This window comes from Carlito syrichta, unplaced genomic scaffold (genome assembly GCF_000164805.1).
Source record: "Carlito syrichta isolate Samal-C Ts95f unplaced genomic scaffold, Tarsius_syrichta-2.0.1 Scaffold309689, whole genome shotgun sequence".
Lineage (NCBI taxonomy): Eukaryota > Metazoa > Chordata > Mammalia > Primates > Tarsiidae > Carlito > Carlito syrichta.
The window spans coordinates 234,423-252,956 of NW_007253785.1; the positions used below are offsets into that span (position 1 = coordinate 234,423).

Genomic DNA, 18,534 nt, shown 5'->3' on the forward strand with positions numbered 1-18,534 from the left:
AGAAGAGGCTTTAATGATGGGGCGAGGACGCGAGCGCGCAGGCGCGAGTTCCGCGCTCGTTGGGCACGTGATGCTCGCACGCGCCGGCTGCGTTTCAAGGGAGTGGAGCGCGTATCCTTCGTGTTGAGTTCCAACCGCTCGGGAAATCTTTGTGCCTGAGCGGAGTGCGCCGCGAACGAAGGCTGGACCCACTCCCGTGAGCCTCTGGACCTCGCGACCACTGTGCATTGTGTGCCGCGCAGTCCAGCTGGTGGTTTGGTGTTCGGCATCCGAGTATCTATCTAAACAGACGCCGGAGCCATTCCCGGTAGCGGCCCGAACCGGCGAACTTTGTCTAACAACTTTTTTGCAGTTTTTCTTAGACAGCTCTTCTGAGGTTGTCTACAAGTAAGACCCTAGGGAAAGTAATTTCTCCAGCCACCCCGTCTGCTGTGTCACTTTCCTGTGTTGCTGGGGTTTTAGGCACGAGCACTGTGGGCTATAAATGCAGTTAAGTTCAGGTTACTTTTTCCTTAGAGGCCTAGAGTAGACCTTCCTTGGAGGTGCAGATGCTTTTGGATGAAATGCATCAATAAAGTTTGAATCGCATTCCTAAGATGGGTAAGAGTTTGCAAATCACTTATCTGTGCATTGTAATACATAGTAATATTGAAAGAATCTAAAAACGAAATATAAACAGAAACTTGAGTGTTATCGCAGGCAGCCCACTGCTGCTTTATGAAGCATCAGAACTGTTCTTTAATTGCTCATAGGTTTTCCTAAGCAGGAAAGGCTTTTTCTCTGGGCAAGTTCTTTCTTTCCTTTACTATTAGAATGTAAGCCCAAAACAGCAGAAATTTTTGTGTTTTATTCACTATTTCATTATCCCGAAGGGCAAAACTGCCTGGCACATGCCAATAAATACTTGGTAAACACAAATGTCTGTGAATGTTTTCTTCATCTTTTTGTAGTAAACATTGACAATCCTTCAAGATTCAAGTTAAATTACCTTAATGGGAACTTGAAAATGGGTCTCCATCATTTTTCCTTAGCACTTGTTCGTTCACTTATAATAGAGCACTTACTCTATATATTTTTCATTATTTTCTACTCCTCTTTTGTGCTAACCTCACCCTATCATCTCTCTCACACACTTGTTATGAGTTCCTTAATGGCGATGGTTATGGTTTTGTCATTTGTATTATAGAGCCAGAAAAGCGAATGGCATTTAGTGAATACACAGCAAAAGACTATTTACTGATTAAATAGATTGTTACTTTACTGATGGAGGTAAATAAATAAAAGACAAACTCAAGACACATTCAAGCTAAAACAACACAACCGGTCAGTTAAATATTGATATATATTCATTTATTGCTCATTGTGTGTTAATAAGAATATAACTGATAACTATGGTTCCTACTTTTATGCTAAAGAGTATATTACTTACTGCTCATTTGGAATCTGAGTTGTAAGAGTATTGTGTCTCGTGTCCAAATGTGTGGACCTCAAGATCAGCTTAATATTAGGAGACAGTTTAATGCAGTTAATCAATATTAAAGGAATAAAGGAGGGAAGTATCAAAAGATGTGTAAAATATTTTGATAGAATTCAGCCTTCATTCATTTAAAGGAACTCTTAGACACCACAACTAGAAGAGAGGTTTTTTTTTGTTGTTTTATTGTTTTGTTTTGTTTTTTTACCCAATAGAATATCTGAAAGAAATATCACACCTAATGATGAAACACTGAAAGCATTCCTTATTAGGTTGGGTATATGACAGAGATGATTGCTACTACCACTTTAATACAACATTGCATTAGATGTTCAGATATCCCAAAAAGGCATAAATGTTGGAAAGAAAGTTATACATAGGTGATTATTTAAAGATTTTTAAAGAGATTATATATAAAAAAGAATCTAATACAAATTATTGGAATTGAGAGTTTAGTAAGGTTACTGGATTTTTTTTTTAAAGTGTGAAGAAAGTGATCACATTATGTACTTACATTAGCAATGAAAGAAAATGTAATTTTAAAATATGCCATATTAAATAGCACCAAAAGTTATAAAATGTATAGAACAAATCTAACAAAGTATGTTTCCCAGCAGGAAAAAACTGGCACATTAAAATACAGAAGCTCAGCACAGTTTAATGAAGGGATCATTTGCTAAAGTGTGGTCAGGATCAAGAGTTGTCAACAAGAAATGGTGAAGAATCCCAAGGAGAAGGTGAGATACTAAGCACAGATCTGAAAGAGCCGCAGAAAGGGACCCTTATCTGAACCTGAATTTGCAGAAAGAGAGAGAGAGAGCGCGCTTGCGCTCATTTTGCTTGCAGCAGAATGCTACAGGGCAAGAGCTGAAATAATCAGTAGAGGAACACAACTGCTACCAACTATCATCAACCTGGGAGTGGGAAAGTAGTGGAGAAATGACTGTCTACCTAGATCTTCTATCCACCCCACTGGTCAAACAGCCAGAGACCGGAAGGCAAGGGAGCCCTTTGAAGGAGACCATTATGACAGGAACCATAGTGCAGAGGGGAGGAAAGAAAAACTGGTTGAGTAAATAGAGAAATATTCAACACAATGTTAAAGACCTCTATGGAGATTGATATATTTTGTTGAAAGGCGTTAAATAATATAAAAATAAATGAGAAGTGGATACATTGGTTTCAAGAGTTGGAAGATTCAGTATTGGAAAATGTCAGTGCTCCCTTGTTATATGCTGAATTGTGGCCCCTCTGCCCCAAATTCATATGTCCAAATCCCAGTCCTCACTACTCTCATAATGTGACTGTCTTTGGAGATAGAGCTTGTGATGAGATAAGTAAGGTAAAATGAGGTTATATGGATGGGCCCTAATTCACTGTCACTGTTGTCCTTAAGAGGAAATTAGGACATAGCAACAGAAACCAAGGAATGACCAGTTGAGGACATGAGAAGGAGGCCATCTGCCAAGGAGAGAGCCCTCAGAAGAAACCAGATCTGCTAACATGTTGATCTTGGACCTCTAAGCCTCTAGAACTGTGAAAAAATAAATTTCTGTTGTTGAAGCCATAAAGTTTGTGACATTCTGTTATAGCAGACCCAGAAAATTCATACATCATAAATTGATTTACAGATTCAATACAATTCAAACAAAGGCCCCAATTGTCCTTAAATAAAGCTTTTCATACTGATGTTAATAGTTATATAGAAAATAAAAAGTGCAAGAATAGCTAAGGCACTCTAGAAGAAGAAAAACAAGAAGAGAGGACTTCGCTAACTAGATACTAAGCAACCCGGAGTTGTCATAGAAATTTTGACAATGGCACTGGAATAAACAGAGAAAAAAAGGTACAGAATAAATAGTTCATATATATAGGAATCTAATTAATGACAAAGCTGCACTGTGGATCAGTGGGGAAATAATATTAAAAAATATATCATTTGCTAGGCAAACATGTTATCCATTTGAAAATGAGTGGATGCCCACCAAAAGTCATACATACCAGATGAAATAGAAAAGTATAAAATATGTAAAAGAAAAGGAGTGTCTATGATTTTTCAGTAAAGAAATATTTCATAAAATAAAGATCAAATATGCAAACCATAAAAATTGATGTTTACTATAGTCAAGATAAAAAATTCTATTGCAAAATAGCGCAGAGTTGAAATGGCAGGCCAAAGCAGTAAAAAATATATGCAACACATACTAGGAGGGATAAAAAAAACCCTAGAATTATTTTTTGGAGGGTGAGAGCCCCTTGTAGTACAGGCTTTCCCTGCTAGATAAGTCTTCTAGGAACCCATCAACATCATTGTACCCAGCTAGTGTTGTTATGAGAGGCTGTGTTTGGCATCACTGAATTCTTTTTTTTTCAGATTCTTTCAGTGGGTTTGCCCATTTCTTGATGGGCAATTGACAAGAGTACCTGCCCACACTGTGGTGATTGTTCAGCAGTTTTGACCAAAAAATGACATGGCCCGAGTACTACCCTCCCTATTCACCTCTCACCTTGAGTGACTTTTTTTGTTTCTCAGGATAAAGTCCTCAAAGGGAAATGTTTTGCTGTTGTGGAAGAGGTAAAACAAAAAAAGGCATAAGCACTAAACTGCATCAAAATTGATGAGTTAGTTGAAAAACTGTTTTGAGCAGTGGAAAAAGTATCTCAATAGGTGTATTGCATCAAACCGAGAGTACTTTGAAGGTGACTGAAGTTTAAACATGTAAGAATAGATACGCAATTTTTTAATAAATACTGGTTTTGTTGGATTCTCCTGCGTATAATTGACACCATGATAGTACAAGAATATATAAAGAACGCCTCATAATCATTAAGGAGACAGACAATTCAATAGACACATAGTAAACAGTGCTCAAACCCAGCAGTAATCAGAACAGTGTAAATTAAGCCCACCCTGTGAAATATTTTACATTTACCATCAGAAGAAAGTTAAAAGTCACACCATTCTTTAGTACTGGCAAGAATGTGAAGGAAGGGTATGGATAAGATTGTCAATTATAGCGACTATTTTAGAAAATAGTTGGCCAATAACAGTAATGCTGAAGCATATCCCATGATACATCACTTTCACTTCTCTATACATAACCTACAGAAACCTCTTCACATAATATAAGGAGACATGTAAAAGAATGTTCATGGCAGGACTGTTTGGAAAAACCAACATTTAGAAGAACAGAAATATCCATCCACAGTAGAATAGAATATAAACTCTGGTATACTCATACAAAGGAATACTATACAGAAGTGAATATGTAACAATATGTTGAGTATTCAACAATATGTTTTTTAATCCCAAAACCATGATTTGACAACACCTACAGATATTTTCATGCCTATAAGCTTTAAAAACTGTGCAAAATAAACCAAACATTGAGGGATCCAAACATGTAGCAAAATTATAAAGAAAAGCAAGGACTCGAATAGGATTGAAGATTGAGAAGCAGGGAATGAGACAGGCATACGGAACTTCAAATTTCTTTTCTTTTTCTTTTTTATTTTTTGAGTTGGAGTTTCACTCTGTCACCGATACTGAAGTGCAGTGGCACACTCCTGGTCACCGCAGCCTCGACCTGCTGGGCTCCAGAGATCTTTCCGCCTCAGCCTTCCAAGTAGCCAGAACTACAGGTGTGCGCTACCCACACCCTGCTAATTTTTTATTTATTGTAGAGACAAGGTCTTGCCAAATTGCCTGGGTGGTTCTCAAACCTGCGGGCTCAGGCAATTAATTTGCCTCGGCTTCCCGAAGTGCTGGGATTACAGGCTGAGCCACCAAGCCCAGCTGGAACTTCAAATTTCATTTTTTTCCCCTCAAAATGGATAGTGAGTACTCAGATGTTTGTTACAATGTTTTTATTATATTAGTTGTATATTTTTATAAATATCCTATAATATTTACTCAATATTTGCTGTAGACAGAATTCTGAGACAGCCCTCAATATTTCAGCCCCTTGGTATACCTACCCTGTACAAATTCCCTCTGAGGGCAGAAATTGTCAGAGTAGGATGGTAAGTGTCTACTTTGATTAGGTTACATCACATGAAAAAGGTAATGGGAAAGTCACTCCTTATCGAAGGCTTCATTTTAGCAGACCAAAAAGAGAGATTTTTCTGCTGGGCATGAAGAAGAAAACTGCCATGTTGTAGAAACAGGCCACATGCCGAGGACCTGAGAGCAGCTGCTAGAATCTAAGAGGACCTCACTATAAAATCTTAAGGAAATGAATTCTGCCAAAAATCCAAGGAAGCTGGAGTTGTATATTTTCCTAGTTGATCCTCAAGATGAGGACACAGCAGGCCAATATTTGATTTAAGCCATGTAAAATACTGAGGAGAAGTCGCAGCTAAAACATGGTAGATTCTTGATACATAGAAACTGTGTCCAGCTTCATTTATTGAAAAGACAATCCTCTATTAAATTGCTTTTGCATCTTTGTAAGGTAAACAAATCAGTTGGGCTTATTTGGCTAGGTCTGTTTTTCAGCTCTCTGGTTCCATTGATCTGTGGTCTATCCCTCCACCAACACTTCACTGTCTTGATTACTGTTGAGTATGCTGTAAGATTGGGAAATTGGATTAAGTCCTCCCCCCCACCCTTATTTTTCTATAACATTTTTCTTAAAAAGTAGACCAAGTTCGTAACAGATTTTGGTCACATATTTAGAATAGCTTCACAATAATAATAAGAACAAAATACAATTTTTGGAAAATAACTATTAGAGGAAAGGAAAACTACTCTCAGTGTTTAGGATACAAAAATAATATTATATAGTTACATTTTAAACACTTGATCAAGACTGAGTGTATGAGGTTCACACCTCTAATCCTAGCACTTTGGGAAGCTAAGGCAGGAGGATCACTTGAGGTCAGGAGTTCAAGACTAGCCTGGGCAATATATAACAAGACCTCATTTCTTTTTTTCTTTTTCTTTTCTGTCTTTTTTTTGGTCAGGGTCTCACTCTATCACCCAGGCTGGAGTGTAGTGGCATGATCGCAACGATCATGTGTCACAGCAGCCTCGACCCCCAGGGTTCATGTGATCCTTCTATTTTAGCATCCAAATAATTGGGACTGCGGGCATGTACCACCACACTCTGCTATTTTGTGTGTGTGTGTGTGTGTGTGTGTGTGTGTGTGTGTGTGTGTGTGTGTGTGTAGAGACCAGGTTTCACTATGTTGCCCGGGCTGATCTCGAACTTCTGGGTTCAAGCTATCTGACTGTCTTGGCCTCCCAAAGTGCTGAGATTACAGGCATGAGTCACCGTGCCTGGTTTATTTTAGGGAGGAGGTCTCACAAATTGCCCAGGCTGGTCTCGAACCCCTGGACTCAGGCAATCCTCTCACCTCTGCCTCCCAAAGTGCTGGGATTACAGGTGTGAGCCACTGCTGCACCCGGCTTGTTTTTCAATTTTTTGATTAACAAAGACACTATTGGCAATTTATTCTTCATTGGTATATTCAGCATGTTCTATGGAATTACAAATATTAAACAATATTAATAGATGTGATAGCATTAACTATGTTGTGTGATTCTTAACTTAAAATATTAAATGTAGGCATTCGTATTTAAAATAAGTAAAATAAGTGTTCCTGAGAAACCAGTAAAAAGCTTTATAAATTAAATGTTAATTGAAGAATTAAAAAATTTAAAATGACATACATAAGTTTTATTTCCCCATGCTTATTTTCTTGTCCCTTGGAGTGGCTTAACTCATTTCTTTTTATTTTGGAGTATTACTTTCCTCAAAAGGAGTGTTTCTGTTATCCAGAAAAGGAGAAAAACAACATCCATCAAGCAATCACAACAAAACTACAGAGTCTAATTGAAGTGTAATAGCAAGACTAAAACAACATACTCAGATGGTAACCATTACTGTAGAGAGGTCTTTGGGCAAGGATCATCAATAGATGCTAAATCTAGAAGGAAAAGTAAGATAAGAGCAGAATATTTGCCTGGTTTTCCCAACATTTTCTATTAGTTCCAAGGGGGAAAATAGCTACACAGTGAATAGACCATACAACATCTTGAACCAGGTATTAGCAGAAAAATTTTCACTGGTCTCCACTATTTTTGCACAACTTATGAACAGAGACACTGATTGCATTTTGTTCTGGATTATCTTTTAAAGGATTTTTATTTTTATAGCAAACAGCCTTAAAAGATAGAGTCTCCTTCCACAGAAAAAGGAAATAATGTTACTGCCCTTTATAAAAGATTTGGGTTCCCTCAGATCAAGATCTCTCTCCTGTAATGCAACTCACTGCATGTGTGTGCATTCATCAGAGCCTATTTGCACCACCCCTAGCAAACTTGGAGGCATGGGGCATAGATGTAAATATTCTGAATGTCATACTATCTGCAGCATCGTGAATGATGATATATCCTTTGTGTCTGACTCAGAAGTCATATCAGCATTGGTGAAATGTGGCAGGTTAAGTTTGTGAGCTTGTAAGTAGGGTAAAATCTCAGATCCTTCACAATTTTTGACACCAGTATCAAAATTAACATCACCAATGAGGGATAGGCTTTGTATGCCTCCAAATACCTAGGGAAGGATTCAACATCATTTACCAAGTATCTGACCAGGGCTGCATAACTTAAATCTAATCAAAAGCAAACATCAGGCAAACAGAAATACATTTTATAAACTAGCATGTATTCTTCAAAAGCGGCAATGTCATGAAAGATAAAGTCTGAATAAAGAAAAATAAAAAGATATGACAATTAAATGAAATATATGATCCTAGGTTAGATCCTGTACTGGATGGAAAAATGCTATACAGGACATTATTGGGATACAGACAAAATTGGAATATGAGTTATAGATTAAGTATTGTGTTAGCATTAAGTTTCCTGAATTTGATAACTATATTGTAGTCATGAGGAGCATTTTTTTGTACTTAAGAAAAACACCAGCCAAGTGTAGTGGTTTATGCTTGTAATACCAACACTTTGGGAGGCTGAGGCAGGAGGATTGTTTGAAGCCAAGAGTTCAAGACCAGACTGGACAACATAGCAGGACTTCATCTCTACAAAAAAATTAGCTGGTGCATGGTGGCATGTGTCTGTACTTGGGAGGCTGAGGTGGGAGGGTTGCTTGAACCCGAGTTCAAGCCTGCAGTGAGTCATGTTCATACCACTGCACTCCAGCCTGGATGACAGAGCAAGCCTCTGTCTCTTTAAAAAAAAAAAGACATTGTAGTATAAAGAGACATAGAAGTATAATATATACAGCTTACTCTCAAGTGGTTCAGAACAAATGAATTACATGCTTTATATGTGTATGTATACACTTAGATGAAGCTATGTGATATATAGATAATAATAATGCAAATGTGGTGAAAGATTTAAAAATTGGTAAATCTGGGAAAAGAGTATGTGAATGTTCTCTGTTCTAGTCTTGCAAGTTTCTTATAATTTCAAAATAATATCAAAATAATTTTTAAAAAATCACATGGAATGACGCCTATAATTCCAGCACTATATGAAGCCAAGGTGGAAGGATTGCTTGAGCCCAAGAGTTTGAGACCAGACTAGGCAACATAGTAAGACTTTGTTTCTACAAAAAAAATAAAAAAGTAAACCAGGCATGGTGGCGCGTGCCTGTAGTCCCATCTACTCAGAAGACTGAGGCAGGATTGCTTGAGTCCAGCAGGTCAAGGTTGTGCTGAGCTGTGATCTTGCCACTGCACTCCAGCCTGGGTGACAGAGTGAGACCATAACTCAAAATAAATAAATAAATAAACAAATAATTAAATAAACAAACACATAGAATTCACAGGATGGTATAAGACAGTTTTTAACTTTTTCCCTACTGTTGTTTATCAATTCATTCAAGTGCCACCTCAAATGAGCTTCAAGAACTCTGTCCTCTGTGGTTTCCCTATTTAGAGATGAAGTTTCTCTGTGTTCCCAGTTTGGCCTCAAACTCTTGGGCTCAAGCGATCCTCTTGTCTCAGCCTCCCGAGCAGCTGTGGTTTCCCTTTTTGCCCTTCCCTTCCCACATAATCCACTTAATGTGGTTTTTAAACCACGTTGTGACCATCTCTTAGAATTTATCTTCTTCTTCTTTTAAATCTTTAGCACAAGCAGTAAATGCTACCAGTTTTGTTTCTCCTAGTTAGAGCTGAGCCAAACTCCCAGTACTTTGCAAATTTTGCCAGTATTGATTCAGAGCAAATGAACATTTAATTTTTTTTTAATTGAGGGGATATTGTCACATTGCCATCCATAATTTATGTCTATGCACACTTTTGCCAGCATTGGGTGTAACTTGTAAGAGTCTGCTAGTGAAAAATATTTCATTATTTTAGTTTATATTCCCTTAGTTATTAATAGTGTTGAATATTTTTATGTTTATAGGCTATTAATATTTTGTCATTTGTGAAATACCTGCCTACTCAGTCTTTTGAGCTATTTTTATATTGACTTGAGGTATTTTTTTTTAAAAGTTGGAGTCCCACTCTGTTGCTCAGGCTGGAGTGTAGTGGCATGCTCACAGCCAGTGCAAACTCGACCTGCTGGGCTCAGGCTATCCTTCCACCTTAGCCTTCCAAGTAGCTGGAACTGCAGGCATACGCCATCATGTCTGGCTAATTTTTCTTGATTTATTGTAGAGATGAAGTCTCACCAGGTTACCCAGGTTGGCCTCGAACCCATGGGCCCAGGCAATCCTCTCACCTCGGCCTCCCAAAGTGCTGGGATTACAGGCTTGAGCCAGTGCACCTGGCCAACTTGTACTTTTAAAAGGAATATCTGCTGTAATCTGGGAGTTGGTGGCAGTCAGTGGAGAAAAAAGATGAGTCGTAATCTGTAAGCAGACAATTAAGAAAAGAACATTCCCAATGGATATACCTCCCTATGTTGGGAAGGTACTGACAAGTTGGAAGGACAGGAAGATGGGAAAAATAAGCAAAGAAGACAACAATAAGTATTACCAAGGACCTCAGAGGCCAGGTTCAGAACTCTGGACTTTCTTCCTTGTGCAACTGGAAGCAGGAGACAACATAAACATGTTTGCTTTGTAAAAATAGAGCTTTGGAGGCTGGACATGGTGGCTCACACCTATAATCCCAGCACTTTGGGAGGCCAAGGTGAGAGGACTGCCTGAGCCCATGGGTTTGAGACCAGCCTGAACAACTTGGCAAGACCTCATCTCTACAGTAAATAAAAAGATTAGCCAGGCATGGTGGCTCGTGTCTGTAGTTCCAGCTACTTGGAAGGCTGAGGCGGAAGGTTCACCTGAGCCCAGTAGGTCGAGGCTGTAGTGGCCAGGAGCATGCCACTGCAGTCCAGCCTGGGCAACAGAGTGAGACTCCAACTCAAAAAAAAAAAAAAAAAATAGATCTTTGGCTACTGCATAAAGAATGAGAATGTGAGCAGGTGCCAAGATACGTTAGAACACTTATGTAATTTAGGACAGAGATGATAGAGGCAACAATGGAGACTGGCACATTGGATTATTCAAATGCAGTTAGCAGGAAGAATCTGTAGGGTTGTCAAGATGGGTAGATGGAGGGAAAAGAAATTGTCAACTGATGCCTAGATCTCTGTTCTAACAACTTCATGACAGTGTTGCTGTTGAATAAGACAGGGAACGCTGAAAGAAATGCAGTTTGTGGGCAGAATATTATAGATTCAGTTTGGGACATGTTGAGTTTATGATTCCTGTAAGGCATTAAATGCAGTTGCTGAATGGGCTATTGGAAGAGAAGTCTGCACATTCAAGAAACTCCCCTTCCCCCCATCCCTTCCCTCATTCCTTCCTTCCTAGTTGGTGTTTCACTGTCACCAGGCTAGACTGCAGTGGCAGTGGCATGATCCCGACTCACTGGAGTCTCAAACTCCTGGGCTCAGGCAACTCTCCCACCTCAGCCTCCCAAGTAACTGAGACTACAGGCGTGCTCTTGCCTCAGTCTCCCAAAATGCTGGGATTACAGGTGTGAGCTACCATGCCAGGAAACTTTTTCATCATGGCATATGTGCTGCAGGTTTTGCCCCAGTTCCTCTTTTGGCTTGCTTCATTATATTTCTAGTCACACATGTGGTATGACGTATCAATCTTTTTTTTAGGGCTTCTAGTTTTTATGTTTAGGATGGCATTTTATATTTTTAGATTATAAAAATATTTATTTATGTTTTTTCTTGTAACTTGGTGGGATTTTTAAAAGCATCTAAATCTTTGATGTTTTATCTGCATTTATATAATAAGCTGACCTGACAGGGTGTGGTGACTCACTCCGTAAGTGCAGAACTTTGGGAGGGCGAGGCAGGAGGATCACTTTGAGCCCAGGATTTCGAGACTAGCCTGGGCAACTTAGTGAGACCTCATCACTATTAAAAAATAAATAAGGCAGGGCACAGTGGCTCACGCCTATAATCTCAGCACTTTGGGAGGCCAAGGTGAGAGGATTGCCTGAATTCACAGGTTCAAGACCAGCCCAGGCAATTTGGTGAGACCACATCTCTACAATAAAAAAAAAAAAAAATTAGCCAGGTGTGGTGGCACATACCTGTAGTTCCAGCTACTTTGAAGGCTGAGGTGGAAGGATCACTTGAGCCCAGCCGGTCAGAGCAGTGGTGGCCGTGAGCATGCCACTGCACTCCAGCTTGGCGACAGAGTGAGACTCCAACTCAAAAAATAAAAATAAAAAATAAAAATGAACCAACCTAACAGAACAACCTCTCACAATAAATTCAGAACAAAATATAAAGAACAATACTTGAAGGCATGAGAGAACAGCCAAAATCAGGCTCACTCTAAAGGAAAATATATACTTGAAAGAAGGAAAGGGTGTTGGGTGATTTTCCCACTTTTGTGGCTGTTGGCCTAAAGGCAGTTCTCAGCTTATTACCAAATAGTGTAATTAAAACTCAGATAGAAATCTACAGTCTTACTGGCTAAAAGAGCTAGAGGACAGAATTCAGGAGAACCACAACCACCACAAAATGAGGAGGCATATCTTGGAATAGAGACTCTTAGAGATAAAAAGCTCTAAATACTCTGTATGAACTTGACCAGCATATCAGAATGACCCCGACCTACACATGCATTGCTCAGCCTCTAAACTACTCAGCTAGGGTTAAATGACTTTATAAAAGATTTATGTTGCTGCTCACTGCTGAAAAGACAGTTTGGAGTTTCTTGCTTAGAAAACACAACAAAACACATTGTTTTAATAGGAGCACAACATACTCCAGAATCTCTAAATATATGATTCACAAGTTCCAGATAAAATCCAATATTACTAGCCATGTGAAGCAAACAGAAAATTATGAAGTATACCAGAGAGAAGAGCAATCAGACCTGCCCAGAGATGACCCAGATGTTGAGATTAGCAGACAAGACTGTTTAAAATAACCATTATGGCCTGGGTGCAGCGGCTCACACCTGTAATCCCAGCACTTTTGGAGGCCAAGACCGGTAGGTTGTTTGACCCCAAGAGTTCAAGACCAGCCTGGGCAACATAATGAGACCCTGTCTCCACAAAAATAAATAAATACATACATAAATTAGCCTGGTGTGGTGGTGCGCCTCTTGAGTCCAGGAGTTCAAGACCAGCCTGGGCAACATATTGAGGCCCTGTCTCCACATAAATAAATAAATAAATAAATAAGCCTGGTGTGGTGGCATGCCCCTGTACTCCCAGCTACTCAGGATGCTGAGGTGGAAGAATTGCCTAAGCCCAGGAGGTCAAGGCTGCCGTGAGCTGTGATTGTGTCACTGCACTCCGGCCTGCGCAATCGGATGAGACCCCAGGTCCAAGTAAAATAACCTTTATAACTGTGTTTAAGAACATAAAAGAAATGTGCTCATAATGAATGCAAAAAGAGGAAACGCAGCAGAGCAATAGAAATTATTGAAAGAAACCAAATGGAAATTGTATAACTGGAACAGTACAAGAACTAAATTTAAAACTCATCAGACAAAGAATGGTGGTCTTTAGAAAGGCGGCCCAGCCAAATGAGTGCTGAGAGGGCACCTTTTCATTCCTGTGGCTCCCCGGAGTTTAATCGGGAGACAGAAACCACCTCAATTATTTGAGTAGAGAGCATGTCATATAAAGATCTGTTGTAGACATATAAAGACATCAACCACTCACTACACGGGCAAGAAGAAAACGCTAAGGAATCATGGAGAAAGCAACTTCAGGAAACAGCAACCATCCCTGACCTGAAGAATCAAAGGGATCACAGAGAGAACTTAGAGCAAGGCTCTGTGGTCCTTTCACTTGGGCCTCCAAGGAGCAGACACCAGACCCGGCTTGTTGATGCTGGCTTGTGTGGTGGCGGCGGGGTGGTGATGAGGCTGGTTCTGCAAGCGTCGAGGAAACGGCAAACGGGATTCTGCTCCTGCGACAGAAAGAAATGACGGCTGTGGGGTAAAAAAAAAAAAAAAAAAAAAAAAGCAAAACAAAACAAAAACCAGTGTGACCGGAGTAGTTTTTAGTGAACCACGAGCAGAAAGGAAGTCATGAAAAGCAAACTAGAAGGAGCAAGTTGCCCGTCTCTCTCCCGCTTTGCAGCCCTCCTCTCGCGCCCCCTGCTGGAAGACACTCGCGTGGACCCCTTCGGTGAAGCTTAATGTGGTTTGCAGCGTGGGGCCACACCATCGCCAAGAGAGGACAGAAGGGTGGGGTGGAACTGAGAGGCAATATCTGGCACGAGAATTTTCAACAGGGCAACAGAAACCGTATTTGGGTGTGTTCGTGACGTTGCTGATGGATCTGAAGGAAAATGGCAGCTTCTCCCTTAACACACATCTCCTGCCTCCCCGCACATATCCAATCAGCTAGCTGTCTCTCCTGCTCACGCCACCATTTACCAAGACACCACAATTAATGATCAATTTGTGTCACTTCTACCCCTTAAATAACTTCACACACTGTCACTAACCCAGTTTAGGCACACATCGTCTTTCACATGATCTAAGGTGACACCTTCCTAAAAAATATTTCTGTCACTAGTTCATCCCCCAATTTAGTCTAGTGACTCTCACCCCACGTGGCATAATGGTATCATCTGAGAGTCGCTTTTTTAAAAAAAAAATCTCATCTCTAGGGATCACTACTTAATTGGCTTGCACTGGGGTCGAAGTTCCTGAAGTAGTCTAAAGGGCAGACAGCCTTGACAGCCATTAGTTTGAGTCTGTCCTCCATATTACTATCAAATTATTCTGTCATTGTTTTGTGGTGTGCAAACCCAATAACATCAATCCATTATCTAAAATTCATCAGTAGTTATATATATTAACAAACAAGGTAGCCAACTGACCTGCCCATGGTTCTTTTTGATTTAATTTTCACATGGGGTGGAGGGGGGGCAAAACACCCGAAATTTATTTACTAAAAATTGTGTATTCATTCTTTTGAAAATTTCTTTATTAAAGATGTGGGGTACCATTCAGGGGTTAGGTATACAAATGTTCGTTATGCAGGTATCCTTGTTGATGAGGTGCGCTCCCCTCCCCTGGCAGTTTCCCACTACTGCCAATCCCACCACCCCTGGCAGTTTCCTGCTATTGCCAAGTATTTATTCTTACATGTTTAAACTTCAGTCACCTTCAAAGTACTCAACATTTGATGCAATACACCCATCAAGACACTTTTTCCACTGCTCAAAACAGTTTGACACTTTCGGTGCCTTTTAGTGCTTCTGCTGTTTTTTGTTTCACCTCTTTCACATCAGCAAAATTTTTCACTGAGATGACTTTTGCATCAGGAGAAACAAACAAACAAAAAAGTTCCTCGGGGGAGATCAGATGAATAGGGAAGACGGGTCACAGGGGTCATGCCGTTTTTGACCAAAAACTGCTGAACACTCAATGCAGTGTGGGCAGGTGTGGTGTCAAGGTGGAAGAACCAGTCACTTGTTTGCCACAACTCAGGATGTTTCTTCTGCAGTGCAGCCTCTCACAGCAATGCAACCTGGTACACTGATGCCAATGTGGTCCTAGAATACTCACCTAGTGGGGGGAGCCTATACTACGAGACTGCCCTCCAAAAGAAAATTCTGTTTTTTTTTTAATCCCTCTTGCACCTTTCCAGCTTCTGTTAATTCTTCTGCTAAACCACTATCACTGAACTGTAAACTTCTAGCTTCATTTTCCAATAGCATTGCCATTTACAATTTCCTGAGCAAAGGATATTCTGTCACCTATCCATACAAATGCATGTTTTATTCCCTCACAGGAAAAGAACCTCCCCCAAACTACAGCAAACTTTAATCACATAGTTAAAAACATATAATGTTGATATTTTAAGAACCTTATTCAGAATGAAACACCTTTTATGACATCAATTATATGACAAAAGTGAATGCATAGAAAAATAATTGCAGAAAATCAGTTAAAATGTTAACTGTGGTTATTGCTGTGGTGAGATTATAGATTTTATTTTCTTCTCTATACTTTTCTGTGACGTAGAAGTTTTCTACAATGGCATATATTATACTTCTGAACAAAAAAATAGCATTAAAAACATTTTAAAAGCTACATCTCTATATCTGAATTTATTTGATTCCTGAATTAAGATAGAAGTATATGATTAATGAAATGGGATGGTGAGGAATGCTAATAACATTTATTTGCTTAAGCAAGTTTTGTAATCTCCCGCACAAACATGTATTTTTCATTCAGCCACTAGATGGCAACCTCTTCCCATATATTGTCCCATTTATAATTTGCTGGCTTCTCTTTGTAGCGACTGTATAATTTACATAAATATTTTTATTTTTCAACTAACTAAAATATATTTTTTACACTTAGGACATATTTCAATGCACACCAAGGACGTTGTCGATTTTAATCATCTGAAATTTAAATCAACATCCTTATAAACATTTCATGTTTATTGGTATCATCTCAACCAGTTCTATTTGAATTAGCCTCGATTCACTACTTAAAAGATGGCAAAGATTCCCTTTATCCTTAAATTTCTGGATTTTTCATTTTTTCTTGATTCTTTATTTTTGCATCTATTCTTGCCAATGACGACCACAGGAATTAGTCTAATTGGTGATAATCAAGACTAAGGAAACGGCCATTCTCTTTCTTTGTGTACCAACTAACTCCACACTGCCGGAGACTTCCAGTTGGCATTTATGGGGGGTCAACTGAACCAAGCTTCCCAAGGTCAGAGTGGCAGCAGAAGGGATATAACTGTGGAGAATGTCCTGATGGCACATATTGGTGTCATAATAATTTAAAATCTTGTCTAAAGTAATGTATTCAGAGATATTAATGAATATTCCTAAGACATTAGAGGATAACAGGTTACTTGGCAATATTTAAAAAAAAAACTATTGCCAGTTTCCACCACTGTTTGCATATAGGAATTTACAGGCATGAAAGACATCTCAAATTCTCTCCATAGTCGTTTTCCTTTTCCATATTCTTTTCTTTCCAAAGTCTAATTGCTTGTCAAAAATGACTCCTCTTCATGTTTCACTTTAGTTGGGTGATGACACATTCGCCTGGCATTACTTTCCTATTTACAATAAACAGTACTCAGGGAATGAGTCAGATTTGGTAGACTCAGAGCTGTTTTTCTGCCAGATCGACTGAGTCTTTTGCTTTCAAACACGTGAGGTACGTTTTTAATGTCTAAATTTTAGGACTGAACATTACACTCAGAAGTAATTGCTACACATTAGAGAATGATATAAAAACATGTTGTAATTTTTCATAATTGTTTCTGATTTTAAAATATATGTTCTTTATAAACTATTTGGAGCACTCTAAAAGTTCAAACCAGAAGACTTGAAATCATTCATAATTTCCCTATCCAAAGAAAGTGTCCGATAAGTGACTATAAAATCACTTATCAGGGTTGTGTCTAAAAAAGTAAATCTAGTATTTCTGCATTTTTAGCATTTACCTTTAGTGAGGTTTTATTACTCAGAGTGCCATTGCTATTGTAAATTATTTTAAAGACAATAGCAAAAATACAATGTTTTGATCTTATAATTAGATGTCAACCTATATTTAAAAGCAAACCATTTTTGTAAATTATTAACATTTTATCTTCCTTGTGTTACGTTTAAGGGTAAATATTTTTTCTTAATTTATGTTAACTACTTAGGGCTACAAATGAACTCCGAAGCATGAACATGTAACTATTTGGCTAAATCGATCTTTCTTACGATAACAGAAATTCCAAATGCTGTTATTGCTATTCCACACATTTCTGTGGGGCCTCAGCAAGTTAATTATCTTCTTTGTGTGCTTAATCCTCTTAGAGTACAACCCTCATCTCTTTTGTATTCTACGCCATTCTATGAGGGTGAATGTTTCTCTTTATCTTCTGTATATAGAAATATAAAAAATAGAATGAAATAAAAGAACAAGAAGTTTAAATTTTGCATCACGTTGAGAAATAAGAGTTCAATATTTATGAAATTAAATGTTTACTTCCATACTTAGTGCGTTTTAGAGTATGATTCTAATTTTAATAAGATTAGAAGTCAATATTCAAATTGTTTGCTTTTTGATTATTTTCCTCTTCTATTTAAACATCCAACATACTTAAAAATAACACCATCTGTGCTATTAATTGCTACTTGGTGTGAATATAACTCAAATTTCAAAATAACGAATGAACTATGGATTTCTTTTTAAACTCATTTCATATTCATTCATTCAAAGAACGTTCATGAATAAGACACAGCCTTTACTTACGAGTCTAGTGAATGAGTCAGAGAAATACACAATTTTAATGTACTGAAAAAGTATTTAATGAATGCCCTGTATTCCAGGAAGTGCTTTAGGGACTGGGGATAGAGCAGTGAACAAAACATACTAAAATGTCAAATTTCATGGAGTTTACGTTTTAGAGGGGGCAGACAGCAAATAAATAAATAAAATAAGCCGGGCTCGGTGGCTCAGCCAGTAATCCCGCGCCTTTGGGAGGCTGAGGTGAGTGAATTGCCTGAGCCCGCGGGTTCGAGACCCGCCTGGGTAGCGAGACCTCATCTCTACAATAAATCAAAAAAATCAGCTGGGCGTGGTGGCGCATGCCTGTAATTCCGGCTACTCGGAAGGCTGAGG

General features: G+C 38.8%; 1 long non-coding RNA gene across 1 annotated transcript; it reads left to right on the forward strand.

The window, feature by feature from the left end:
- Positions 1–242: 242 nt before the first annotated feature.
- LOC110596499 lies at positions 243–3,011 on the forward strand. Its single transcript, XR_002482507.1, has 3 exons — positions 243–600; positions 2,089–2,211; positions 2,871–3,011. It is a non-coding gene; the product is annotated as an uncharacterized LOC110596499 (long non-coding RNA).
- The last annotated feature ends 15,523 nt before the right edge of the window (positions 3,012–18,534 follow it).